The sequence below is a fragment of the Nematolebias whitei genome, chromosome 1, assembly GCF_014905685.2.
Source record: "Nematolebias whitei isolate Nwh7 chromosome 1, NemWhi1, whole genome shotgun sequence".
NCBI classification, from domain to species: Eukaryota; Metazoa; Chordata; class Actinopteri; order Cyprinodontiformes; family Rivulidae; genus Nematolebias; species Nematolebias whitei.
The window spans coordinates 89,924,636-89,931,786 of NC_056498.1; positions in this window are offsets into that span (position 1 = coordinate 89,924,636).

Consider the following 7,151-nt stretch of genomic DNA (forward strand, 5'->3'; position numbering starts at 1 on the left):
ATATATATATATATATATATATATATATTAATCAGTGAAGAATAAAAATAAACAGTACCAGCTGTAGCATGAAATCCTAATTTCACTTTGAATTTTTTAAATATTCTGTTAATTAAGGTTAACTCAGATGAAAAAAAAAAATCATAAAAAGTCAAAATTATTGGATCTGTCAGGAATATTTCCCTCAAACATGTTTAAAGTAGAGCCTTTGGTTCAACTTTATTCTAACCCACAGATGTACAAATCACAAAACAAGAATTGCTCTTTAAATCACTGTTTGATTGTTCCTCTCTTCAAATGAGGATTGCCAACTTGTTCTTTCTTATTTTATAGACAAAGTCAGTAAGGTGAGAAATAACACTGATCACTGATCACCACTTAAATCACTAAAATAAACTCTGTATACAAGAAACAAAACCACATATCAAAAACAAGTGCAAATGCATCAAATGATGAAGACAAATATGGAATTTAAAATATAAATATTTTTGTAGGATCTGGTTCATCAAATTTAATTCAGTTTATATAGTGCCAAGTCACAACAGAAGTCTCAGGGCGCTAAACAGAAATGTTCATATATAAAATAAGTTAACAGAAACATTCATATTTAAAAATAATAATTTAACAATATTTATCTGAGGAGCAGACTGCTTTCAGTTTAAGTCATCGCAGAACTCTCACTCGGTGAACTAAAGTTCATTAAAAGTTCATAAGCAAGATTTTGGATTCTGGACACGCTTCCAGAAACGTCCTGAAGTGCGGTGGAAATCAGGCTGATCTGAGCAGGGCTGAGCAGAGTTGGGACTGAGTAGGAGCAGTGCAAAAGTGGCATTTGTGTCTAGGACCCAGTTGCAATTGGAAGGGCTTAGTCCTAGTGTGTGTAGTTTGTCCATCAGGGTTTGGGGGATCATAGTATTGAAGACAAACGTGAAGTCCACAAAGAGCATACGGACGTAGGAGTCTTTCTGCTCCAGGTGGGGGAGAGCAGTGTGGACCACAGAGGAGATGGCATCTTCTGTTGATCGGTTCTCATGGTATGCGTACTGATGAGGGTCCTCGTTGATGGTGATGGTTGTTTTGATGTGGGTCATGATCAGTTTTTCAAAGCATTTAGCGACTATCGGGGTGGGGGCTACTGGCCGGTAGTCATTCAGACCAGTCACCGTAGAGCTCTTTTGAACTGGGGTGATTATAATTATTAGGCCCGAGCAGCGAAGCGCTGTGAAGGCCTATTGTAATCACTCTGTTCAGGCCCGAGCTACAATTTTTTCCGCCAAATTAACTGACGTTTTGGGGACCTTAACATATCCCAAAAGTCACCAAATTTGGCGGCCGCATCAGGACTGGTGAAAAATTACGTATTTTAAGGGCGTGGTAAAAATCACAACAGAAAAGGTTTAAGAGCGCCACCTAGAAAATTTCAAAATACCCTCCGCATTAACCTTGGTTTTTTTCGTAGAAACATGAAATTTGGTACGCTTGTCCAATTCCCGAAGATGCATAGAAAACCCTCTGGCACCAATGTTGTACGATAAACAGGAAGGTGGCCATTTTGGAATGCCGGCCCAATTTTCACACCTTTTTGGTGGTTTGCAGCCTCCACATTTGAACGAACTGCTCCTAGGGACTTTGCTCAATCAGTTTCAAACTTGCCCATTTTGGTCAATAGGCATGGGGGATGCAAAATTATCTAAACGGTTAGTTTCGGAGCATGCTGAAGGGGCGTGGCCAGACCTTAAAGTTTGACATCTCGCCATGAAAAACGAAACGATAATAGCTCCTACACGAAAACTGACTGAGAGATCAAACCTTCAGTGATTGATCCACATCTGGGCCCCTGCAAGATTGAATGTTCAAATCATGACATCACTTAAGCCACACCCCCTGACAACAGGAAGTATAAAGTTTTACGTTGAACGATCCCTATCTGACTCCTGTTACCTGATCAGCATGATAGTGTGTCCAGTGACTGAAGACATGTTGGTGTAACTAGCTTTCGAACACTGACAGTTTTGGGTGGAGCATGTGGACTTCACGACGTGGCGAAGTAAGACGTAACGCCGTTGCCATATGTTTGCCTCTAAATTCCACAGATTTGAACTGAGGTGCACCAAAATCAGTATGATTGATCATTATCCACCCCTTGAACAGGAATCCATGATACTTGGCCAATAGCCTCCAAAGCGCCCCCTAGAATATTTTAAAACCTCAGCCCCAAGCCATTTTTTGACCAATAATTCTGAAAATTGGTGAACATCTGTATCGTCTCAGGACTTATGAAGAAATCTCTTGGAGCCCTGGTCCAAAACCAACAGGAAGTCGGCCATTTTGTGTCAAATGGTCATTTTTGGGCGTTTCTAATGGCGAATTTTAACAAACTCCTAGGGATTTTGAGTGATTGCTTTCAAACTTGGTTAATAAGCCCTTAAGACATTTGCAAGGAAAAGTTATCAAAAGCTTGTGTTTTCATTTATGTTAAAGGGGCGTGGTCATGCCTCAAAGTTGTGCTTCACGCCATAAATTTCCAAACGCTATAACTTTCACACTGAAAAACCGAAATGCACCAAACATGGCATGTCTCATCGGACAGAGCGGCGGAAGGACGACGTGCTTTGCTTCTACCACCACCGGTTTGGAGTAAATGTGAAGTGCTACATTCCTCCATGTTCATTCCATGAATCAGGGCTGGCGCTTGCTAGCAGCTGTGTGTGCTGGCAGCTCAGATAAGCTGCTTTTCATCATGGATGAGGTTTCTGGACAGTGTTTCCTGGTGGACTCGGGTGTACAGTGGATCATTATGCCAGCTTCATCTACAGATGCCTTGTGTCAAAGTAACGGACCCTGCTGGACTGGGCTAATGGCACCCCCCATTCAAACTTTTGGATCGAGGTCGGTGACTGTGTGTTTCAACGGACGTCAGTTCCAGTGGGACTTTGTAATAGCTTCTGTGTCTGTACCTATTTTGGGCACTGATTTTTTATCTGCTTTCAGGTTATTAGTGTATGTTGCTAATAGCTGCTTAATCAATGCCGTGTCTTTTGATACCTACCCCTGTAAACTTGGAGGTCCTGCCCATCAAACTCTTGCTAACATGCTTGCCACAGATGATGAGTATCAGCGTTTGTTCTTAGAGTTTCCTGCTCTGACAATTCCCACCTTTTCTGCTACCTAGCTAAACATGGGGTGGAACATTGTATCACTACAGTTGGTTCACTGGTTTTTGCACAAGCACGCCACCTAGATACCACTAAGTTAGCAATAGCTAAGAAGAAGTTTCTTAACATAGAGCATCTTGGCATTGTGAGACGTTCCAAAAGTCCATGGGCATCCCCCTTGCACATGGTGCCAAAGGCCGATGGGGGTTCGCGACCCTGTGGGGCTTTTTGGTGCCTTAACAACGCAACCAGTAACAACAGGTACCCATTTCCTCACATTCAGGATTTTTCTGCCCTCCTGGCAGGGGCAACTGTTTTTTCCCAGGTAGATTTGGTGCGGGGCTACTATCAGGTTCATGTGCATTTCTTAGATGTACCAAAAACCGCAGTTATCACACCTTTTGGTCTTTTTGAGATTTTACGAATGCACTTCAGTCTTAAAGGCACAGCGCAGACATTCCATTGACTTATGGATTCGGTCCTGCAGGGTATGCCGTTTTTGTTTGTCTATTTGGATGATATATTGGTGGCTAGTCCCTCGGTGGCAGAACACACGGTGCACCTTCGCCAGCTGTTGTTCGGCTCAGTGAGAACAGCCTGATCATTAACCCAGCTAAATGCCAGTTTGGTCTGCCTGCTGTTGAGTTCCTGGGACACAGAGTGTCTGCTCAAGGGGTGGTTCCCCAACCTGCCAAGGTTGAAGCTGTTTTAGTTTTTCCTCGCCCTCTCTCAACGGAGCTCCTGCAGGAATTTTGGGTGATGGTGAACTTTTATAACCGTTTCATCCCACGAGCGGCTCATCTTATCCACCCTTTGTCTGAAGCACTTAGAGGCAAAAAAGAGGACCAGCAAATAAAGTGGACCCCGGATAGGGTACAGGCATTTGATGATGCCAAAGATGCTTTGGCTAATGCTGCACTTTTGGCCCAACCATCTCCAGTGGCTCCTTTGGCTCTGACAACTGATGCCTCTGATTATGCAGTTGGGGCAGTTTGTGAACAATTGGTGGATGGCGCATGGCAACCCCTTGCTTTTTTTTTTTTTAGCAGGAAACTCCGGGATGCTGAAAAAAAAAAAAATAGCACCTTTGATAGGGAACTGCTCGCTTTTTTTCTGGCAATGCGGCATTTCCAGTTCATGTTGGAGGGCAGGGATTTACTGCTTTTGTTGACCATAAGCCTCTCACTTTTGCTATGGCAAAAGTTTCTGAACCATGGTCGTTCCAGCAACATAGGGATTTGTCCGCCATTTCGGAGTTTACTACGGACATTCAATATGTTGCTGGCAAGAATAGCCTGGTGGCTGACTGTCTGTCCAGAGCAAGGGTTGCTTCTGTGCATTTAGGAGTTGATTACCTCGCCATGGCCGCAGACCAACTGACAGACAACTGAAAGGCATTCTGGCCTTTAAGGCAGCCAAATCCAGTTTGCATTTGGAAGGTTTCATTTTATGAGTGTAGTGATGTAGGGTTCGGTTAGCTTCAGTTAGCTTAGGAGCTCTACTGCAATCAATATTTAATAACGGGTTCTCTCTTTTTCGAGCTACTTGACAGATATGTGACAGAGGTACTGTGTTAGAGATGGTCTAATCAGTGACATGAGACGTTAATTTTCTTTGACCCATCAAAATGAATGTGGTCATTTATTAACAGAATCAAAATTTAACATCAAAACATTGTACACTTGATTATTCTGATCGGCTCTGATTAATAAAACTTGGCACGTTTTACTTAATAAAAACAACAGACATTTCCTTAGATCTTAAATTAATGTCTGCAGACTTTAGCTTATCTTTTTACTGGCAGAGATAGAAGAGATGGAGTAAAGTTTAAGAAGGGAAAGTGGATACTTAGGGTTAACTGAGATAATAAAGAAAAGACGGGGAGTTATCTTGTTTGAAACCAGATAGCACGTTTCCCAGTGATTTCAGCTAGATGGTACCCGAGCGTTGACTCTTTACCTTGGTGGGGTTTCAGAGAGGCCTTCTCCTGGCGTCCAGCAAGGCTGAGTCTTTTTACCTCCAGGGATTTATCCGCTTCTCATCAACTTGGGACCACGAGGCTGACTGGCCCAGCTTCCAAATTAAACTTCCCCGAAAGATAGGATTAAGTTAAGTGGAATTTCAGCAAACGTGCTGAACTCCTGAGATGTTGAATAGGTCTTTGGCGTAATGACCGGAATCAACACTCCAGACAGGTGTCATCTTTCAGAAAATGACCACCGTGGACTTCACCCTTGCAAAGTCACACTGTCTTCCTTCTCAACAGAACTCTCTGTTCTCCATGGAACTTCTGTTCTCCTTTGGAACTTCTGTTCTTCCCCCAGAACTAACTGGAACTAGGAAGTGTCGACTTTTAAAGAGTTCTGCTTCCGGTCCCTTTTGGGAAGTCCTGATTGGTTGAAAGAACCAACAGGGGTGTGGTTTTAGTGACGTCAGAGGGTCACTACAAGTCAAGAAAACAGCAGGAATGTTTTAGAAACGTCCCGTACAGACAGAAGACATGTTATGGCGAAGTGGGAGGAAGCAGATGCCAGTATCTTCTTATTTACCGTCTGCTAGGTTTAAAAACAATCCACTTCGTTCTAATAACTTCTTTCTGACTTTCGACCGACATCACTACTTCTCATTTCAGACAGAAGATCAAAATGCATAATTACTTTGTAACAGACATTTAACTTGATTTCTACTTTGAATGAGGATTAAAAATCATTAATACTGTTTCACAGTTGATTTAAAATGAGTGGTTCACTTCAACATTTAAAATGGTTTGAACTAAACACACTTTTGATTATCAAGACATTGTAAAAATAGTAATGATAACATAAAAAAGAAATTGTTCTTTCAATTGATTAGTTCAGGATACAATTAGAAAGTATCTGGATGAGCTAATTTGTATTTCTGGATTCAAATCAATGAAATAACAGTTCCTGTCCCACGAAGGTCCTCAGAGGCAGGTTTTGACCGGAGGCCGAGTTCACTACATGAGTGTGGTGCAACCCTTCTTCAGCTACTTAGACTACAAGCATGTCTTAAAGACATAAAAACCTGGATGACCCTTAATTTTCTCCTTTTGAACACAGACAAGACTGAGGTTTTGGTTTTTGGACCTGAGCACCTTAGGAATGATTTTTTTTTCAGTCTTTCGTCCTCCTTGGATGACATTAATGTGGTCTCAAGTTCTAATGTTAAAACTCTTGGTGTTATTTTTGATCAGAACATGTCTTTTATAGGTCTGAATATATTACTCCAGTTCTGTCCTCCCTTCAGTGGCTCCCTGTTCGTACGAGGATAGTCTTTAAAATTCTTCTGTTGACCTTCAAATGCTTAAATGGCCTCGCACCCCTTTACCTCTCTGAGCTTCTGGAACCTTATGCTCCCTCTCGGGCCCTGAGATCATCTGATCAGCTACTTTTGGCTGTTCCACAAACAAGACTGAAGCTCAGAGGAGATCGGGCTTTTTCAGTTATGGGCCCCGAACTCTGGAACAACAGCCCCCCAACATCAGGCAGGCCACCTCCCTTCCTCACTTTAAATCCCTGCTGAAAACTCATCTGTTCTTGCAGGCATTTCACACAGTGTAAATTGATCTAGTGTTTTTTTAATCTGTGACCCTATGTTTTAAATGCTTTTTATTAATTCTTCAGTTATTATTATTAGTGTATTGTATATATAAATATATTTTTTCTCTTTAATTTTACTCTCATTGATTGTTGTTGTTATTGTTGTTGTTGTTAAGTACTTTGATAACAGGTTGTGTTTTAAATGTGCTCTATAAATAAAGTTGACTTGACTTGACTTTTATCCCCCACATTAAAAATGTTACTAGAACCACCTTCTTCCATCTGCGTAATATTGCAAAAAATTAGAAAGATCTTATCTAAAAATGATGCAGAAAAACTGGTCCATGCATTTGTCACGTCTATACTGGACTAGTGCAATGGTTTATTATTATCATAGTGTTTGATAAGTATGACCCCAAATGGCAGACCAAAAACA